The sequence below is a fragment of the Monodon monoceros genome, unplaced genomic scaffold (genome assembly GCF_005190385.1).
Source record: "Monodon monoceros isolate NGI ecotype Baffin Bay Population unplaced genomic scaffold, NGI_Narwhal_1 Super_Scaffold_20, whole genome shotgun sequence".
NCBI lineage: Eukaryota > Metazoa > Chordata > Mammalia > Artiodactyla > Monodontidae > Monodon > Monodon monoceros.
Genome location: NW_021703777.1, coordinates 85,573,286 through 85,593,033, shown reverse-complemented (window position 1 = coordinate 85,593,033; position 19,748 = coordinate 85,573,286). Strand labels below are relative to the sequence as shown.

Here is a 19,748-nt window from a genome sequence, read left to right as displayed (position 1 = left end):
GGTCAAGTCGTTTCCATTAAAAAGTACTGATTTTGGGCTTCCCTGGTGGCACAGTGGTTGGGAGTCCGCCTGCCGATGCAGGGGACACGGGTTCGTGCCCCGGTCCGGGAAGATCCCACATGCTGCGGAGCGGCTGGGCCCGTGAGCCATGGCCGCTGAGTCTGCGTGTCCGGAGCCTGTGCTCCGCAACGGGAGAGGCCAAAGCAGGGAGAGGCCCGCGAACCAAAAAAAAAAAAAAAAAAAAAAAAGAAAAGAAAAAAAAAAGTGCTGATTTTAAAAACTAATAATTTAAAACGGCCACACACAAAACAAACGGTCCACAAAACGTTCTCCTTTCCTTCTGAAGGTTTTACGATGCATTGTTATCATTTACCAGTCTTTTGCTATTAAACTTAAATGGCCAATTGAGACAAACAGTTCTGAGACCCTTTTTCCACCACTGATTAAGACTGGGGTGACAGGTATTGGGGATAATATTCACTTAGCCTTCTGAGCTTTCTGGGCAGACTTGGTGACCTTGCCAGCTCCAGCTGCCTTCTTTGTCCACTGCTTTGATGACACCCACAGCAACCATCTGTCTCATGTCACAAACAGCAAAACGGCCCAGAGGAGGATAGTCAGAGAAGCTCTCAACAGAAATGGGTTTGCCAGGAACCATATCAACAATGACAGCATCACCAGATTTCAAGAATTTGGGGCCATCTTCCAGCTTCTTCCCAGAATGACGATCAATCTTTTTCAGCTCAGCAAACTTGCAAGCAATGTGAGCTGTGTGACAATCCAGCACAGGTGCATATCCAGCACTGCTTTGGCCTGGATGGTTCAAGATAACCACCTGAGCTGTGAAGCCAGCTGCTTCCATCAGTGGGTCATTTTTGCTGTCACCAGCCGCATTGCCACGACGAACATCTTTGACAGACACGTTCTTGCCATGGAAGCCCACATTGCCCCCAAGAAGGGCTTCACTCAAAGCTTCATGGTGCATTTCAACAGACTTCACTTCAGTTGTCACGTTGACTGGAGCAAAGGTGACCATCATGCCAGGTTTGAGAACACCAGTCTCCACTCGACCCACAGGGACAGTGCCAATGCCACCAATTTTGTAGACATCCTGGAGGGGCAAATACAAGGGTTTGTCAGTTGGGCGAGGTGGTGGCAGGATGCAATCCAGAGCTTCAAGCAGTGTGCTTCCACTGGCACTGCCATCCTTACGGGTGACTCTCCATCCCTTGAACCACGGCATGTTAGCACTTGGCTCCAGCATGTTTTCACCATTCCAGCCAGAAACTGGCACAAATGCTACTGTGTCGGGGTTGTAGCCAGTTTTCTTAATGCAGATGCTGACTTCCTTAACCGTTTCCTCGTATCTCTTCTGGCTGTAGGGTGGCTCAGTGGAATCCATTTTGTTAACTGCAACAATTAGTTGTTTCACACCCAGAGTGTAGGCCAGAAGGGCATGCTCACGGGTCTGCCCATTCTTGGAAATACCTGCTTCAAATTCACCAACACCAGCAGCAACAATCAGGACAGCACAATCAGCCTGGGATGTGCCTGTAATCATGTTTTTTGTTGGGTTTTTTTTTGTGGTACGCGGGTCTCTCACCGTTGTGGCCTCTCCCGTTGCGGAGCAAGGCTCCAGACGCGCAGGCTCAGCGGCCATGGCTCACGGGCCCAGCCGCTGCGCGGCATGTGGGATCCTCCCGGACCGGGGCACGAACCCGCGTCCCCTGTATCGGCAGGCGGACTCTCAACCACTGCGCCACCAGGGAAGCCCAGGCCAGTGTTCTTATTGCAAGTTCATGTCAGGTCCTGGTGATAGAGGGGGGCGCACTCCCACTTTGGACCCACCACTGGAGGTGGAAAGTGCAGCGACTTATCTGACTTGGCCACAGGGAGCCGGGCAGTCCACGGAGGCCCAGCAGCAGGTCCCTAACAGGTTGAGGGTAGGAGGGCATTCCCTTCCAGCTCTCTCCCTTGGTGCAGGAAGTGCTATAGGCAACATCACTGTGTATATAATGGGCAACAACACTGAGCCTGCTGTGGGGCTGCCTGGGTTCAGATCCTACCTCGGCCTCAACCGTTGTGTCAACTTGCAGAAATTGCTGAAAAGTCCCTGACCCTCATTTGTAAAATGGGGATAATATTAATGCCTGCCTAGTAGGGGTATCGTAAAAGCAATATATTTCCAACACTTGGAACAGTACCTAGCACTATAAAATACTTGGCGCTATAAAATATTAGCTGTTATTAGACACATCATCCTTCTTGATCACCATTCTAGTTAAGTTTATTAATACATCATGGACTTAAGGGATAAAAAGAGCACACTCATTCATCTTATCTAATTATTACATGTCCTTCTAGTAACAAATGATTCCAATTAGGTTTGATTAAATAAGTATACCAAAGAAGTAAGTTTTGCTAAATTTTAATAATTATATATATCCTCCTCAATGTAATTCTGTTTCATTGGGGGTAAAATTTAAAATATTAAAAGAGTCAAAATTACCTCAAAAGTAAGCATTTTGTCTTATGAGACACGTGAAAGCATTTGCAATTTTGTCAGCTCTTGTCTAATTATTTCCACTCTGAAGACAAAGTGTACATTCAGGAGGCTTTTTGTTAAATGTGTGGCTAATTCTCAAATCAGTGTTTTCGGCCTGGACTTTTTTTCTGGAATTCAAGAACATTGCTTCCTATTAAAAAAAAATTAGCTGTTATTATTTTCCTAAAAACAAGACCTTTCGAGCAGAATTTTTCTAATACTTTATAATGAGATGGTGGCATCTCTGCAAGAGATGCTGCTTTTCCATTTGCAGTGGTAATACAGTGTTTATTTTGAAAATTCATTAATTAAGTTTTAAAAAAAGAAGCAGATTTAAAGAAAAATATGAAATTAGACAAAAGTACTGAAAGACATGTTAAAAGTTGTGAAGATGGTATACAGTGATTGGTCTTTAGAAGACTCATTTCCAGTAGCTTTTTATTTATTTATTTATTTATTTATTTATGGCTGCGTTGGGTCTTCGTTGCTACGCGTGGGCTTTCTCTAGTTGCAGCGGGCAGGGGCTACTCTTCGTTGAGATGCGAGGGCTTCTCACTGCGGTGGCTTCTCCTGCTGCGGAGCACGGGCTCTAGGCTGGAGGGCTTCAGTAGTTGTGGCTCGCGGGCTCTAGAGCGCAGGCTCAGTAGTTGTGGCACGTGGGCTTAGTTGCTCCACGGCATGTGGGACCTTCCCGGACTAGGGTTCGAACCCGTGTCCCCTGCATTGGTAGGCGGATTCTTAACCACTCTGCCACCAGGGAAGTCCCTCCAGTAGCTTTTGAACTCATGGTGGTACCCTAAGACTTTAACGAGTCTGACAGCTATCTCTCCTGCCCCAGAAGCTCCCATGGAAATAGCTTAATTTTTTATCTGAATTCATCAACATGTTCTCCAAAGGGTTTTTTTTTTTTTTTTAATACCTTCTTCAGTTAAAAACGAAACAAAAACTTCAGCGTGCAACCCCCATATAAGTTTGTTTAAAATTTGTAAATTGTATTTATATATGAGACAGAATCGTGTAGTAGTTATAAATGTAAACTCTGTAGCCAGACTGTGGTGTTCAAATCCCAGCTCTGCCACTTCTCAGCTGTGTGACATTGGAGGGATCAGCTGACCTGCCTGTGCTTATAAAGTACAAATAATATCTATATATGTACGCTCTTAGAACATTGCCTGGCGTGAAAGAAGAACTCAGTTGCATTATCTAGTATTATGACAACTGTGCAATAGAAATCTTAAGATCAAGATAAAAATAAATAGAAATAGAAGGTCCAATATGTCCCTTAACAGTCATGTGAACCATGGGGTGCGTTCACCCCCAGTTTGGAGACTGCTGGCTTCAGCAATGGTAAGAACATACCATGTCTCTAAGTATTCTGAACCTTGAGGTACCTTGTAAAGCTTGGAGGACTGTGGGTGGATTTCCCCACACCTGGATTATGGGCACTTCATTTCTATGCAAACCTCCTGGTTTTGCTCTTGTAAACAGTAATCAGGTCAGGCTGACTGGGGCCAGGGAGTCCTTGGCTTCTTCTAGACCTGCCCAATCACTGTTCCGGATGGAGCAGTGCCTGGGCTTGGCTTCTTCTAGACCTGCCCAATCACTGTTCCGGATGGAGCAGTGCCTGGGCTTGGCTTCTTCTAGACCTGCCCAATCACTGTTCCGGATGGAGCAGTGCCTGGGCTTGGCTTCTTGCTTTGCACGTGCTACCCTAGACTTAGGCAGCACCCACCCAAAGCCAGGAAGACAGTGGCCCATGGGGACAGCTGCATGTCAGTCTGTGCTCTGAAACCAGCCATCATTTCAGGCAAATGTGATAACAGCTGATTAAAGCATTTCTACCTAAAGACTGATTTGTAGCACGTTCACACGGACTGAGTCCCCTGCTGCAGGCAGCTGTTCTTCTTGACACGGGGCCGACAGCAGGACTTGGGAGGGTCCCCTCAGATGCTCCAGCAGCCAGGAAGCTGATGGCCCTGGAAATGCTGAGAGAGGCTGGCTTCACCAGGACTGGTTGAAGGATTGGCACCTTTGAATCTGTCCAGGGAAAGGGCTGGTGGGCTCTGTGTGAACAACTGGGAATAGTAAACCCCGTGGGAACTGGATCTAGTTACCAATAGCAGATCTCAGTGGATCTACGGAAATTGCCCCCAAATTCCAGCTGCTTTAGGTCAGATCATTTTCGAGTTGAAAAGGCCGTACAGACAGGCCATCTAGTGGATCCCAAACCTGGCTGCTGTCAGTGTCAGTGGGGACCTCCCCAGTCAGACCTCCCTCTTGCCCAACCCAGAGGTAGCTTTACCCTGAATTTGCTGATTATAAAAGCCATCTGTGAAGTTTGGGGCCCGGTAGGTCTGGGGTGATGTTCAGGAATCTGTATTTTTAAAAAGTGCCTCCAGTGATGAGCTGGAATGGGTGGATGCTCATCACCACTTGCTTGAGTGGCTTGAGCACTGGAGTTAGAGCTGAAAGACCAGAGGGCCAACCCTGGTGGTGCCACCTCCCAACTGTGTGACATTGGGTGAGGGATGTATCCTCTGTGAGCCTCATTTTCTTCATCTGCAAGAAGGGCATAAGGACAAAAACCTCCATTGTTCTCACAATAAACTCCCTTGATCTTGTGCCTATGAACTCGTAAAACGCTACACAGACATAGGACTTAAAGACTCATGCCAATGGCTCATCCAGCCTAGGGTTGGTCCCCTCCAGCAACAGGGAGCTCATTACTTCTAGAGACAACCCCTTTTCTTTGGGAAGCTCCTGGAGACAAAAGGTCCTTCCTTACTTTGAGCAGAAATCTGTTCTTTAGCATTTATCTAAGGAAAATAAAAACACGAACTCGAAAAGATATAGGCATCCCCATGTTCATTGCAGCGCGATTTACAGTAGCCAGAAGCAACCTAAGTGCTCAATGATGGATGAATGGATAAAGAAAACATGGTATATATAATGTGGAATAGTTTTCTGCCATAAAGAAAAAAGGAAATCATCCCATTTGAAACAACATGGCTGGAACTTGAGGGCATTATGCTAAGTAAAATAAGTCAGACAGAGAAAGACAAATACTGTGTGATCTTACTTATATGTGGAATCTAAGAAACAGAAAACCAAAACAAACAAGCAAGCAAACAAAAAAACAAGCTCATAGATACAGAGACTAGATTGGTGGTTCCAGAGGTGTGGGGTGGGAAGTAGGTGAAATGGGTGAAGGGGCTCAAAGGGTACAAACTTCCAGTTATAAAATAAATGTCAGGGGGATGTAATGTACAGCATGGTGACTATAGTTAATAACACTGTATTGCATATTTGAAAGTTGCTAAGAGAGTAGATCTTAAAATTTGTCGTCCCCCCCAAAAAACTTTTTTGTAACTGTGTGTGGTGATGGATGTTAACTAAACTTATTGTGGTGATAATTTGCAGTACATACAAATATTGAATCATTAAGTCGTACACCTGAAACTAATATAATTTTTTAAATTTATTTATTTAATTTATTTATTTTTGGCTGCATTGGGTCTTTGTTGCTGCTCGCGGGCTTCCTCTAGTTGTGGTGAGTGGGGGCTTCTCTTGTTGCGGAGCATGGGCTCTAGGCACGCGGGCTTCAGTAGTTGTGGTGCGGGCTCAGTAGTTGTGGCTTGCAGGCTCTAGAGCGCAGGCTCAGGAGTTGTTGCACACGGGCTCAGTTGCTCTGCGGCATGTGGGATCTTCCTGGACCAAGGTTCGAATCCATGTCCCCTGCATTGGTAGGAGGATTCTTAACAACTGCACCACCAGGGAAGCCCCTACTATAATGTTAATGTCAGTTATATCTCAATTAAAAAGAAAGAAATTTATCCCCTGTCACCAATAATCCTCCATCTTATCACTCAGTTTTTATGTTATTCACAGTACTTATGAGTATCTAAATTTGTCTCGTTTATTTACTTGTTTACTTGCTTGTTATCCATCTCCTATTAAGATGCAGTCTCCATCAGGGTAGGGACTGTGTTCACCACTTGTGTCCCTGGTACCCAGAACAGCGCTTGATACACAAGAGAAGATCCATAAACTCTGGCTGCATCAGGAAAACAAAACAAAACAAAAAGTCCCAGAAACCTGTTCCCTGCAATTTTCTCCCGTTGGATTTAATTCCTCTTTTGGGAGGTCACAGATTAAATTTAATCCCTAACCTGCAGATTAGCCTGCTGAATAATTTAAGGTAATCATATCCTTTTCCACCCCCTCCATACCTCCCAACTCGAGGCTTCTCAACACACTGTCTACTGAGAAGGTCCCTTTATGAATAAGCAAGATCCCCCAAATCACTGTAGACATGGCTACGTTCCAGCAAAGCTGGAGAGATGGATTCCAGGGTAGGTAATTCAGGAAGAGCCATTTGCTTCTAGTTAATTAAATCACTTATTTACATTAATCACCAGCACTATGGGAGCTACTTACTAAAATATTTACTGAGTCAAGGCATAACATTTATGGAGCCCTTTTTATGTGCAAGGCACTGTGCTAAGTGATTTGCTGGCCCTTAATTCTTTACAATAAACCCTGAGAGAAAATGCTAGTGTCATTCGCATTTTATAGATGAAGAAACTGAGGATCAGAGAGGTTAAGAGAGTGTCCAAGTTCATGCAGCCAGCAAGGGGCACATTTGGGCTCAGCTCTGGCTGACTCGAAAGTCCACATGGGTGGAAGATGGCACCTACTGTGACAGGTCATTGAAATTATGAAACTATCATTGAAGTGGAAGCATTATAGTTCTTCAGAACCATTATGATCTCAAAAGGAAAGGAGAATGATACAGATACACTGGCTGAGGAGTTTTCAGGTGCATCAAAGTGTGGCTTACCTTAACATGTTCTTGAAGTACCATGGCGTGGATTAAAAGAAAATTTGGTGAGCGGCTTCCATCTAAATGATTTACTAGGGAAGCTATGTGAAATTATTTAAAAGAGCGAGGGGATCAAACAGTACTTATTCTTCATGCAAAAGTTGCACAGAAGTCATATGGAAATGATAAAAGGGTTTTTTGCCCTCCTCCTTGTGTGTATATTATGGGCAGTGGATGGAAGGAAAAAAAGAACAAATGGAACGCGATGGTTGTTCTGAACAAGAGTCTCAACCCTGTGCATTTATTAGAATAGGAAATAGTGACCTAGAAATGCAGCAGCTAAACTGGGAAGGAAAGAACTATTGCACGGCCAAAACATTGTATATATCTGACTCAGACAAGAGAAAGCACTTCATGCTCTCTGTAAAGATGTTCTATGGCAATAGTGATGACATTGGTGTGTTCCTCAGCAAGCGGATAAAAGTCATCTCCAAACCTTCCAAAAAGAAGCAGTCATTGAAAAATGCTGACTTATGCATTGCCTCAGGAACAAAGGTGGCTCTGTTTAATCGACTTCGATCCCAGACAGTTAGTACCGGATGCTTACATGTAGAAGGAGGTAATTTCCATGCCAGTTCTCAGCAGTGGGCAGCATTTTACATTCATCTCTTGGATGACGATGAATCAGAAGGAGAAGAATTCACAGTCCGTGATGGATACATCCATTATGGACAAACAGTCACACTTGTGTGTTCAGTTACTGGCATGGCACTCCCAAGATTGATAATTAGGAAAGTTGATAAGCAGACCGCATTACTGGATGCAGATGATCCTGTGTCACAGCTCCATAAATGTGCATTTTACCTTAAGGATACAGAAAGTATGTACTTGTGCCTTTCTCAAGAAAGAATCATTCGGTTTCAGGCCACTCCATGCCCAAAAGAACCAAATAAAGAGATGATAAATGATGGTGCTTCCTGGACAATCATTAGTACGGATAAGGCAGAGTATACATTTTACGAGGGGATGGGCCCTGTCCTTGCCCCAGTCACACCGGTGCCTGTTGTAGGAAGTCCTCAGTTGAATGGCAGTGAGGATGTAGCAATCTTGAACTTCAGGACAGCATTTCACTCCAAATTTACGAGTGTGGTTTGGGGATGTAGAAGCTGAAACTATGTACAGATGTGGAGAAAGTATGCTCTGTGTTGCCCCAGACATTTCTGCATTCCGAGAAGGTTGGAGATGGGTCCGGCAGCCAGTCCAGGTTCCAGTAACTTTGGTCCGTAATGATGGAATCATTTATTCCACCAGCCTTACCTTTACCTACACCCCAGAACCGGGGCCACGGCCACATTGCAGTGCGGCGGGAGCAGTCCTTCAAGCCAGCTCCAGTCAAGTGCCCCCTAATGAGTCAAACACAAACAGCGAGGGGAGTTACACAAATGTCAGCACAAATTCAACCAATGTCACGTCATCTACAGCAACAGTTGTGTCCTAACTACCGTCTTTTTGCTAGGACTTACACTGACTTGAGTGCAGCAAAATGTTGACCAAAAAAGAAAGAAAAAAATGAACAATCTTTTGTGGTTTCTTGGGAAAACTTTTCGTACCCGGTGATACTATTCAAAAACCCCATTACCTGCAAGTGCTGATTTGAAGTGCAGAAGCCACAGTAAAACAAACAAAAAACCCCATCAAAATGTACAAACTTTTGGAAACAAAAAAAAAAGTCCACATGGCCGTGATCATGGCCTTGCCTCCTGAGCTGGTGGTTTACATAATGGAGGGAAAAAGAAGAAGTAGAGCTTGTTCTCTTGTTTATTCTTTTATTTATTGGCTTATCTCTCTTCGCCTTTGGAATTTTTCCTATTCAGGCAAGAGCTAGAAGCTCTGGAGACACAGAGGACACCCAAAGTTTACCGAACCCTCATCAGACTCATCGGAAGAGCTTTGAACTTCCTTCAGGGAAAATGTTGCATCTTCTCTGTTTATATCCTGCTCCAGCCTTCCCTTAAAAGGTTGAGTTTCACAACTCTTGAGCTACTTGTAGGCTTGGAGTGAGACTGGCGTAGAATCCCTTCCTGTCCTCTCCTTGTTCTTCTCAACAGACTGGGCTCAACTCCCACTCATTTCCCTGCCGAGTGGCTCCTGGGTGGGCCTTGTTGAGAAAGAGCCACCCTGGCTTTGGAGCAGCAGTTTCTGTCACCAGGGCCAGCGTGCTGCCCCGTGGAGGCTGCAGGGCTGGGTGTCCTCGTGTGGCTTCTCAGACAGATACTTCTCCACTCCAGGCCAGCCCGCCCCGGGAAAAGCTTTCCTGAGTTGAGTCGGAAGGCACGTAAGGTTGTCGCCTATGAAAATCATGCCAACCCAACACATGTACACCTGGCTACCTGCCTCTATGTGTCAGAGAGGGTTCATCTTTTAGCTGAAGTTGTAAAGGGCAGGTTCTTTTTAACTGAATGTGAGATGAGGAAGTGCTTTGTAGCTTGGAACTTAAGGTTGTGCACAGGGAAATCAGTAGTAAGGATTGCTCACCAATCAGGATGAGGATGTTAGACTGAGGACTTTTTCTTTCAGGGTGCAGTCCTTGTTGGAAAATTTATGTCAACTCCACTCAGCATACTCTTCCTGGACCAGACAACGAACCAAACCAGGAACCCTGTTTGGTGCTAACTCACAGCAGCCACCAACTCCCCTGAGCTTCTCGTTGCCTGTCTATAAAGCTGGCTACTGGGTGGGAGGTATTTCCCACTACCGTGGTGGTGGTGAGGGGGTAACCAATGGAAGAATTTGGGATAAAGGATAAAGGATTTTATCCTGACAAGGATAAAATGTGGTTATTGTTTGCTAAAGCAAACTCATTTCTTTGGTCCAAACTGATGGACGCTTTCAAGATGATCACTTCCTTTAGGTTTTTATACTTAGGAGTGACACTTAGAAATCTGGACTGATTAGCATGTCTTTGGCATCCCTTGTTGCTTACCTGAAAAAACACCCCAGGAGCAAAGATATAAGGCCAAGTCTACTTTGCACACAAAGAAACAAAGCAAAAAAATCAAAACCAACAGGAACCTCTTCCTCAGCCAGACACACACTGAATATTACTGTCATTTTTTATGGTAAAAAATAGAGCCAAACTGTTTCCTCCCATCACACTGACACAAAGAAGCTTAAAGAAGCTCAGGTAGATATTCTAAAATGATTCTAAAATGATAGGCTAAAGCCTAGGATTCCAAAATAGTCTCTGAACTAGAGCTAAACCAAAGTGATATTTCATTCTGAATTGACTGATACTAGGAAGTTGGCCATTCTATTTACAAAAGTAGGTTTCACTTGTTTGTTTTCAATTTGAGGAAAAATTTCCACACAGGGAAATGTACAAATCTGAAGTGCACAATTTGGTGGGTTTCGGCAAATGTATTATAAAAATATGTGTATCTTATATGCCAATCAAAGTAGCTTCAAACCTACAGAAAGTTTCCTCATGTCCTTCTGGTCAGTCCCCATCCTAGAGATTACTAACCACTGTTCTCTTTTCTAACACCGTAGATTAATTTTGTCTGTTCTTGGCCTTTCTTATGAGCAGAATCATATAGTACATGCTCAGCGTACTGTATTTGACATCCAGTCGTGTTGTTGTGCATTATCAGCAGTCATTCTTTTTCGTTGCTGAATAGTATTCTCTTATGTGAATGTACTACAGTTTGCTTATCCATTCTCCTCACTACAAGTCATGTAGAGGCGTAATAAATAAGTAACCCATTTATTCATTGGGCAAGTGTTTTCCAGATCTTTCTCTATGCCAGGCACTGTTGGAGGTGCTGGGAGGCTTTAATGAACAAAATGAAGCTCCTGCCCTCATAGGACTTTTATTCTAGTGGGGAGACAATATATAAGCAAAGAAATGAATAAGATAGGAGTGAGAAATGCTATGTACGTAGTAAATCTGAGTGATGGCATGAAAGTGGTGTGTAAGGATACTGGGTCTTCTTTAGATTGTGTGGCTGGGAAAGGCCCCTCTGAGGTGACTTGGCTGACATTGGGGTGATACAAAGGTCGCCAGGTGAAGACTCAGAAAGTTTTTGGGCCAAGGGAACAACAGGTGGAAAGGTCATAAGGTGGGACTGAAAGGGACACATCGGTGTTGAAGAAACAGGAATAAGCCAGTGTGACTGGAGTGAGGTGAGCGAGGGTGGAGGTGGTGAGAGGTGGAGGAGGTTAGAAGCAGGAGTTGTGGAAAAGGAGTTTGGCTTTTATCCTAGGAGTGATGGAAGGCCATTGGAAGGTTGAAACAGGAAGTCACACTGTCTCATTTACTTTAAAAAAAAAGCTGTTCTGTCCAGGGCGGAGGGAGGAGGATCAGTGAGATCAGTTAGGCTTTTGGAGGGAATGTGTGAGATGATGGTGGTTAGGGTGGTGTCATTAGAGATGGGTAGAGGGGCACTGATGAATCAGGTGGGGAGAGGGGATGGGGCTGTGACAGAAAGAGAGGAACCAAAGATGACTCCTAGGTCTTTGGTCTGGGCAGCACCATCTTCTGAGATGGGTAGGATGCAGGTGGTGGTGATGGGGCTGTTGAGAGAAAAAGGGTCCAGAGCTGTGTTTTGGCTGTGGCGGTTTAGGATGCCTGTTAGACCTCTTCAACTGGAGATGTCCGGTGGACAGTTGGATATACATAATCTGGTGCTTAGTTGAGAGACAAAGGCTGGAGACAAAAATGTGAAAGCCCTCAACATATGATTTGCTGCACACGGGCTTTCTCTAGTTGTGGCGAGCGGGGGCTACTCTTCCTTGCGGTGCGCGGGCTTCTCATTGCGGTGGCTTCTCTTGTCGTGGAGCACAGGTTCTAGGTGCGTGGGCTTTAGTAGTTGTGGCACGTGGGCTCAGTAGTTGTGGCACACAGGCTGTAGAGCGCAGGCTCAGTAGTTGTGGTGCACGGGCTTCATTGCTCCGTGGCATGTGGGATCTTCCCAGACCAGGGCTCAAACCCGTGTCCCCTGTATTGTCAGGCGGATTCTTCAACCACTGTGCGACCAGGGAAGTGCCATATGATGTATATTTAGGGCTAGGGGACTAGATAAGATCGCCTAGAGAGAACAAAGTGTTAACGACTGGGTCCTAGAGAAGAACCAGAGGAGGAAACTGAGCAAATGATACATGTGGTCCTGTTACTATTATCGTCTCTATGGCTCTTTAAAATTCTCTAGGGACTTGGACACGCATTTAGTGATTTGGGCTTCATGACAATCCTGCGAAAAACTCAATAGAACCTTTGTTGCAAATTGGCCTAAATAAGCCAATTTGGTCATTCACGGATATTAGGCTCTTTTTGATTTATCTTGGAACCCTTAGGAGTTAGAGGTAAGTGAGGGTTAGATACTGAGAGGGAGTAAGGAAGTAAGTATCAGAACAAAAGTTACTACAAGGATAGATATTTATTTGCCTATAGGCTCAGAGGAGGCCTACAGAATGGTCTTAGAGCAGTTCTGCAAGCTCTGTGAAGCCCTAGCCCTCCGTCCCTTTTGGTGCTCGCAGAACACCTCCATAAGAGTTCTCTTGAACAGACCACAACACTACGTGCCAGGGGTGGGCCCAGGATGTTTTAGGGATCAAGCTTCTGGTGCCATCCTTGAGGGTTAAGGGTGAAGGATCAAGTAAGCACAAGGAGCGTTTCAAATATTTTATCTTGAATATTACTTTATATATTGAATATCACTGATGTTATCAATAGAGCCCATTTGGTATATCCTTTCTTTATGCTGATTAACAAATCACTAAGTACCGCCAATAGAAACTCTTGTCTGACATTCATTATATGGATCAGCAGAGCCAAATAATGTGTTGTCATGAGTGGACAGGAAATTAGAGGAAGTGCTGACGTTCCTGTTCTCTGGGCTGGGGTATTTGCGGCGTAGTGATAGCTTACCAGGCCTGGAGTGTGCCTACCTAATCAAGATGACTGATTGCCCCTCCCTCATTCACATCACACTGGCTTTGCTGAAGTATTTCAGAGTAAATTATTAATACTATAATAAGATTTGTACGATTAAAAATCAATCTCAGATAATAGAGCCAAACTTGGAATAGTAATAATAATAAAACAGATACTAATCACTGAACCCTTATTCTGCACAAGGTGCTGAGCTAAGGTCTTTGCATAAGTGGTTCATTTAATTCTCACAACAACCCCATGAGTTAGCTGCTATTGCCCTCATTTTACATAAGAGAAAACGGAGACTCAGAGAGTGACTTGCCTAAGGAACCTGGCTGGTTTGTGGCAGAAAATGACTTTGAACTTAGCTCTGTCTGATTTTACAGTATGTGTTGTGACCACAGCGCTATGAGGTTTGGGTCCAAGACCAGGATTTGACACTTGCCTTAGGAAAAGTTGCCCATCTTGCTATGCTTCAGTTTCCTGATCTGTAAAATGGGAGAGGGAGAAATAATGAACTGGCTGATGCATGTGAAGGAGTTTCATAAACTGTAAATGCTTTTGTGTAAAGTCTCATTGTTTGCACAAGCGGGATCCTCTTCTGGGTCCCTCACTTAAGTGTCCACAGTCTTCCTTGATGACAGGAGCGTGGCTGGGCGTGTTCTGTGCAGTGTCCAGCATAACCCCTTGGCCCGATCTTCCCTTGGCTGTTCTGCAGCCTGGGCTCGGGGCCCAGTATCCCAGAGCCCATGGCATTTTCTTGAAAGTCATTGCGTGAACGACAGTTCCCCCCTGTTTCTTAGAAACAGCCCCAGGCCGTCCTCCTTGAGTGGGCAAGGTTGCATCCTGGTGATGGATGTGCCAACTGCAGTCTTCCTCTGGCAGGTGCTGGACATCTTCGGGGGCACATGGATGTGTTATGAGAGAGCTTGTAGTGTGGGGAAAGACGGTTCAAATGCGACCCCTGGCACACTGTTCACTCATTCACTCAACACATGTGAATTTAGCATCTACCACTAGGTGGGGAGAACATGATGGTGAATAAACTAACATGGCTCCGTCCATGGAGCTAATGGCCTATCAGGGGAGAAAGACAACTAAACACTTAGAATAAATAAAGTGAGCCAAGAATGCATACAAAGTACATGGACAGCCAACTTAACACAGTTTTGGGGAAGTCAGAGAAGGCTTCCTGGAGGAAGGGATATTTAATTTGAAGGAGTTTACCTGGTAAGGAGAGTGAGGTGATGGGAGAGACTTCTTTTTAGGGCTTTTGGATGTGATTTAGGCTTCATAGCTTAGATGCACCTGAGTGAGAATTGGAAGGCATCTGCATGGTGCCATGCATGGAATAGCATTGCTGGTTTTTCTGCAGTGTGTTCCAGTGTCCAGGCACCAAATTATTGAGAGTCAAGAGGCAGGGTATGGGCCATCTGTTTTTCGCTAAGTTGGATCTCTCAGGTGTGGTGTGGCTCTAAATCTAACACTTAATGCTTGGAGAGGTGTGTCCCTGGAGCCAGCAGCTTCAGGAGTGCCTTCTTTAGTCCTGCTTTCCTGATGTTGGCAGGTGTGGCAGCTCCCTGGCAGCCTGGTTCTGCAGTGTCATCCTGGCACCATTCCTGGAGCCCACTGCTCCAGCCCATCTAATGATTTTTGTTAATTCTTTTTTCTTTTTCTTTTTAATTGGGGTATGATTGACATATAACATTCTATTAGTTTCAACATAATGATTCAATATGTGTATATATTGTGAAATAATCACCACAGTAAGTAGAGTTAACATCCATTACCATACATAGTTACAAATTTCTTTTCTTGTGATGAGGACTTTTAAGATCCACTCTCTTAGCAACTTCAAATGACAATACAGTATTATTAACTATAGTCACCACACTGTACATTGCACCCATGACATTTATTCTATAACTGGCTGTTTGTACCTTTGACTCCCATTTTGCTAGCTCCCAGCCCCTCTGTCTGGCAACTACCAATCTGTTCTCTGTGATTTTTCAGGTTTATTTATTGGTCTTTGCTATTGTTAGAAAAGTTTTGTATTTTATGGGCAATTATTTAGTGATGTAATTGAAGAGCTTCCACTCTTTGTAAAATATCTTTTTTAGTCTTTTCCTCAGTATTTTCTAACAATATTTGCATTACACATTTTTTTTACCATTTCTTTATCTAAAGGTGTTTTTTTCTTTTGTGCAAGAATCCAAGATTTTTTTAAATAGCTGGCCAAATGTATAAGCTCAGATCTGTTTAATTTTTTTTTTTTTTTTTTTTTTTCAGTACGCAGGCCTCTCACTGTTGTGGCCTCTCCCGTTGCGGAGCACAGGCTCTGGACGCGCAGGCTCAGCGGCCATGGCTCATGGGCCCAGCCGCTCCGCGGCATGTGGGATCTTCCCGGACTGGGGCACGAACCTGTGTCCCCTGCATTGGCAGGCGGACTCTCAACCACTGCGCCACCAGGGAAGCCCAGATCTGTTTAAATTTATTTCAACATTTTTAAAAATTAAAAAAATTAATTACAAATAATTATAAATTTCTTGTTGGACATTTAATTCTGTGTTTAGGCAACTAATTTTATTAATTTTTTTGACCATTGAAAGGAAATTTCTTATCAAATCTATTATGCACTTGCTGAAAATGTCTCAATATTGTCCACTTTATCATCTTAATTTTTTCTTTTTTAACACAGTGATCTGCTGCAGGAAATTGCAATTGCTTTTCATCATCCTATTTTGTTGTACTCTTCTGATTGTAGTTCTAGCTACTGCATCGCCACTTGATTCAGCATCATTGTACACTTTCATTTAAAATTTGCCCATACTTCTTTAAACTAGAAAAATTACATTTAATTACATTATACTTTTAAAAATAACTTTTTATTTAATTCCCAATTATGATTGATACAGATATCTTTGGACTTATTATCTGCAGAAACTATTTGAATAAACACATTACAATGTTACATAGGTGCATAGGGCAAAAAAAGAACATTTGAACTGAAGCAATTCATTGATGAGTTTACACATAAAAATAACATCTATGCCCTATGTGTGTTACTGAACCAAATTTAGGTCAGCTTGTCTGAAGTGCAGCAAAGCCAATCTACTGACATCAGGTTGTGGCGAAGGAAAGTATAGATAGCATGCTATCTTTATTGTAGGGTGCCAAGCAAGGAGAAGGGGCAGCTCATGCTCAAAAGACTTGAACTCTCAGATGGCTTTTAGCGGAAGGGTTTTAAAGATGGTGTGAGGGAGAAGGTCACAGGGTGAGTGATCAGCTTCTGTACAATCCTCTCATTGGCTGATGGTGAGGTAACAGGGTGGTATTTCAGGAATCTCAATGATCAGTTTTCTGGTTCCAACCAGTTTGGGGTCTACATGCTGGTGGTCAGCATGGAGTTAAACTCTTCCACCTGGTGGGGGTTTTAGTATCTGCAAAACAACTCAAGGATATGGCTCAGGATATTATCTATAGCCCTTGAGGAGGAACTAAAGGAACTTGACTTTGTTTTATGGCTAAACTATTATTATTTTGTCTTGCTTGATTGTTTTTCTTTGTTTCTGTATTTTTTCACTTCTCTGATTAAGTTTGCTCTTTGGAACTCAAGGAAGACCTAGAAGGCTAAAGCTTTTCTTCAAACTCGGGGTGGGGGTCTGTCTGCTGGAAAGCCCTGCAGAGTTCTGCTGAGTTTCATGTGCACTACAATATTATCTTATGTGATACAGTGGCTAAGTGAAATGCAGCTTTAGCAGAATAATAACTGTGTCAATGGGAAAACAAGAATGTTTCTCACTCTAGTGAGACTGTCCTATAGTGGCCTCATTTCAAGAGCTCAGTAACTACATGTGGCTGGTGGCTCCCACCTTAGATGATTATGAATCTGTTTATTATAGAGTACTCTAGAAAGCAGGTTGAGGAATTTGACCAGTATCTTGGGCAAAGGGGTCACTTGTGAACTTTAGAGGGTGCTGGGAAGGTTAAGTGATGTAACATACGTGGTGGACTGGGGGCAGGAGACTTCAAAGGCCAGGCAGGAGCAAGAGCAGAAATCTGGGCTTGGGTTCATAAGGGTGTACAAAGGTGATGGGAACACAGAGGAGAAGGGGAGTTAGGAGCTACAGGGAAGGAAGAATCACCAGGCCTTGGGAGACTGGATGGTAATGGGAAACAATGAGTTTTCCGGTCAGAGTAGCTGGAGAAGAGAGGGATTAGGGACCCTTAGCTAGAAGTTGAGTTTAATTTGATTCTATTCAACTTGATATTTATTTTTATGTCTGCTCTGTCCCAGCCCTGTGTCTGTTCGTGGGGATCACAGTGGTGAATACCCAGGGCTCAGCTGAGATGGAATGAGAACATCTGTTATCCTGACTCTATGAACTCAGTGCTTGGAGGAAATACTGAAGGAATAAAAACGAAAGAGTTAAACCCTAAATAAATTTGACCTTGCTCCGCTTCATCTCCCTCTGTCTTGAGAAGGTACTAATTCTTCTTGAAGTGCCCATGGAACATATTTTCATGCAGAATTTTCCGCCTAGATGTGGTTTTTAATGACTCAAGTTTCAAAGATCTGGCTGGACTGTGTATCTGCTATGTATACTTCTACCCTCGAATCAAACATCCTACTATATATAAATTTTGGAGAAAAAGCAGTTCACAAAACAAGATTTCAGTAATCAGGTTTTATTTTGGGGGGGGGGTAAAACATAATGAAGTCAACATGCAGAGACAAAAAAGAATGAACAAGGTGCCCAGAAGAAACTACAGCCATGGAGATAGTGACTCTGGGTCACTCGCTTACTGCCACTATAGTTACCCAAACGTAAACAGTGGTGAAGTCTAGATATTAAAATATGACTTCTGATTTGTTTTCTTTGCCTTTCTCAATAATCTAAAATGTGTATGTATTTTGAGAAAAATCAGGAGTAGAACAGTAAAAGTTGATGAAACAAACTGAGAAGAGCCTCCCATGGTTCTCAGCCTCACTCCAGTGATTCCAGCCCTCAAGTTGTAGACTCCTTGGTCAAAGAGGCATCACCCAGGGTGTTTTGGGGGCTGATAAAGAGGCCAGGGACCCAGGAAAATAAGAGGGTGGTGTGAGGTCTGAATGTCATGAAAGGGGCTGGAGCACAGAGGGAGGAGAGGCTTGGAAACAAGATGGAGAAGGGGCCGCTCAGGGCTGGGAGGGGAGTGGGGGCAAGTGCTGGGAGTCAGCCTGTGTCTTTGTAAGCAGTTTGGACTTGGAGAGAGGAGCCAAAGGCAGTTGGAAGCAGTGGGGTACCAAGATCAGAATTAGTTTTTAGTAAGTCAACTAGTGGCAATACAGAGACTGTGTGTGTGTGTGTGTGTGTGTGTGTGTGTGTGTGTGTGCATGTGTAGGGGGTGTGGGGTGGGAGAGCCCAAAGACAGGGAGACCAGATAGGGAGCTGCTGAACCAGTCAGGAGAATGATGATGAAGATCAGTCAGAGGGGAGTGCTGGGTTTCTAAGTTTTCAGAGTCAACAGAATTGATCACCATGATCTCCTTTTGGGAGAGAAGTGTGTCTTATCAATCTTTGTATTCCTAGTTTTCTAGCACAATATCACACATGCATTCCTTCCCTCTGTCAGCCCTTCATGCATCCATCCAACTAATACTAATAAGGGCTTATTGTGAACCAGGTACTTGCTGGGCTTGGATCACTCAGACAGATGCCGCCATTCCATGGGGGTGGGGACAGACATTAAACAAGTAAACAAACAAACAGAAAATGTGATAATTTTCAATTCTATTAGCAAGTTATATAAAGAAAATTAGGACAAGGGAATGTGACAGTGGGTTTGGGGTAGAGACAGGAGGGCCTCCCACTTCGTGGGGCTGAGACTTGAAGGAGCCAATCACGCAGCTGCCATTATTGATGCATATGTTGGCCATTACTGATGCATGTTTTGAGGATACACACTCTAGGCAAGACTAGGTGCTCTTTTCCCTTTTTATTTACTCTTTAAAGTTGAAATGGCTTGAAGTAAAATGCACAGATCTCAAGGGCATGGCTAGGTAGATTTCTGTACTTCCACTTGTATTGAAGCATAGACATTTTGCTTATTATTTTTAACATTTTACTTATTATTTTCATGTATACGGGTCACTACCACCTAGATCATATATAAAACATTTCCAGCTCCCCTAAAGGTTCCCTGTGCCTTTCCCAGTGAATAACCCAGAAGTAACCTCTTCTGACCATCATTATCATCAAATTTGCTGGTTCCCTACTTGGTGTAAGTGAACTCATTTAGTATGTACTTTTTTTTGCATCTTGATTCTTTCACTCGGCATTGTACCTATGAGATTCATCCATATTGCTGTGTGTAGCAGTAGTTTGCTTTCACTGCTATACAATATGCATTGTACAAATAGATCCCCATTTAAAAAATCTATTCTGTTGATGGGCATTTGGGTTGTT

At 43.8% G+C, this 19,748-nt stretch overlaps 2 pseudogenes; one reads left to right on the top strand and one right to left on the bottom strand.

Moving 5' to 3' along the window:
• Positions 1-481: 481 nt before the first annotated feature.
• On the bottom strand, positions 482-1,561 carry LOC114902823 (annotated as a pseudogene).
• Positions 1,562-7,407: 5,846 nt separating this feature from the next.
• Positions 7,408-8,910, top strand: LOC114902988 (annotated as a pseudogene).
• The last annotated feature ends 10,838 nt before the right edge of the window (positions 8,911-19,748 follow it).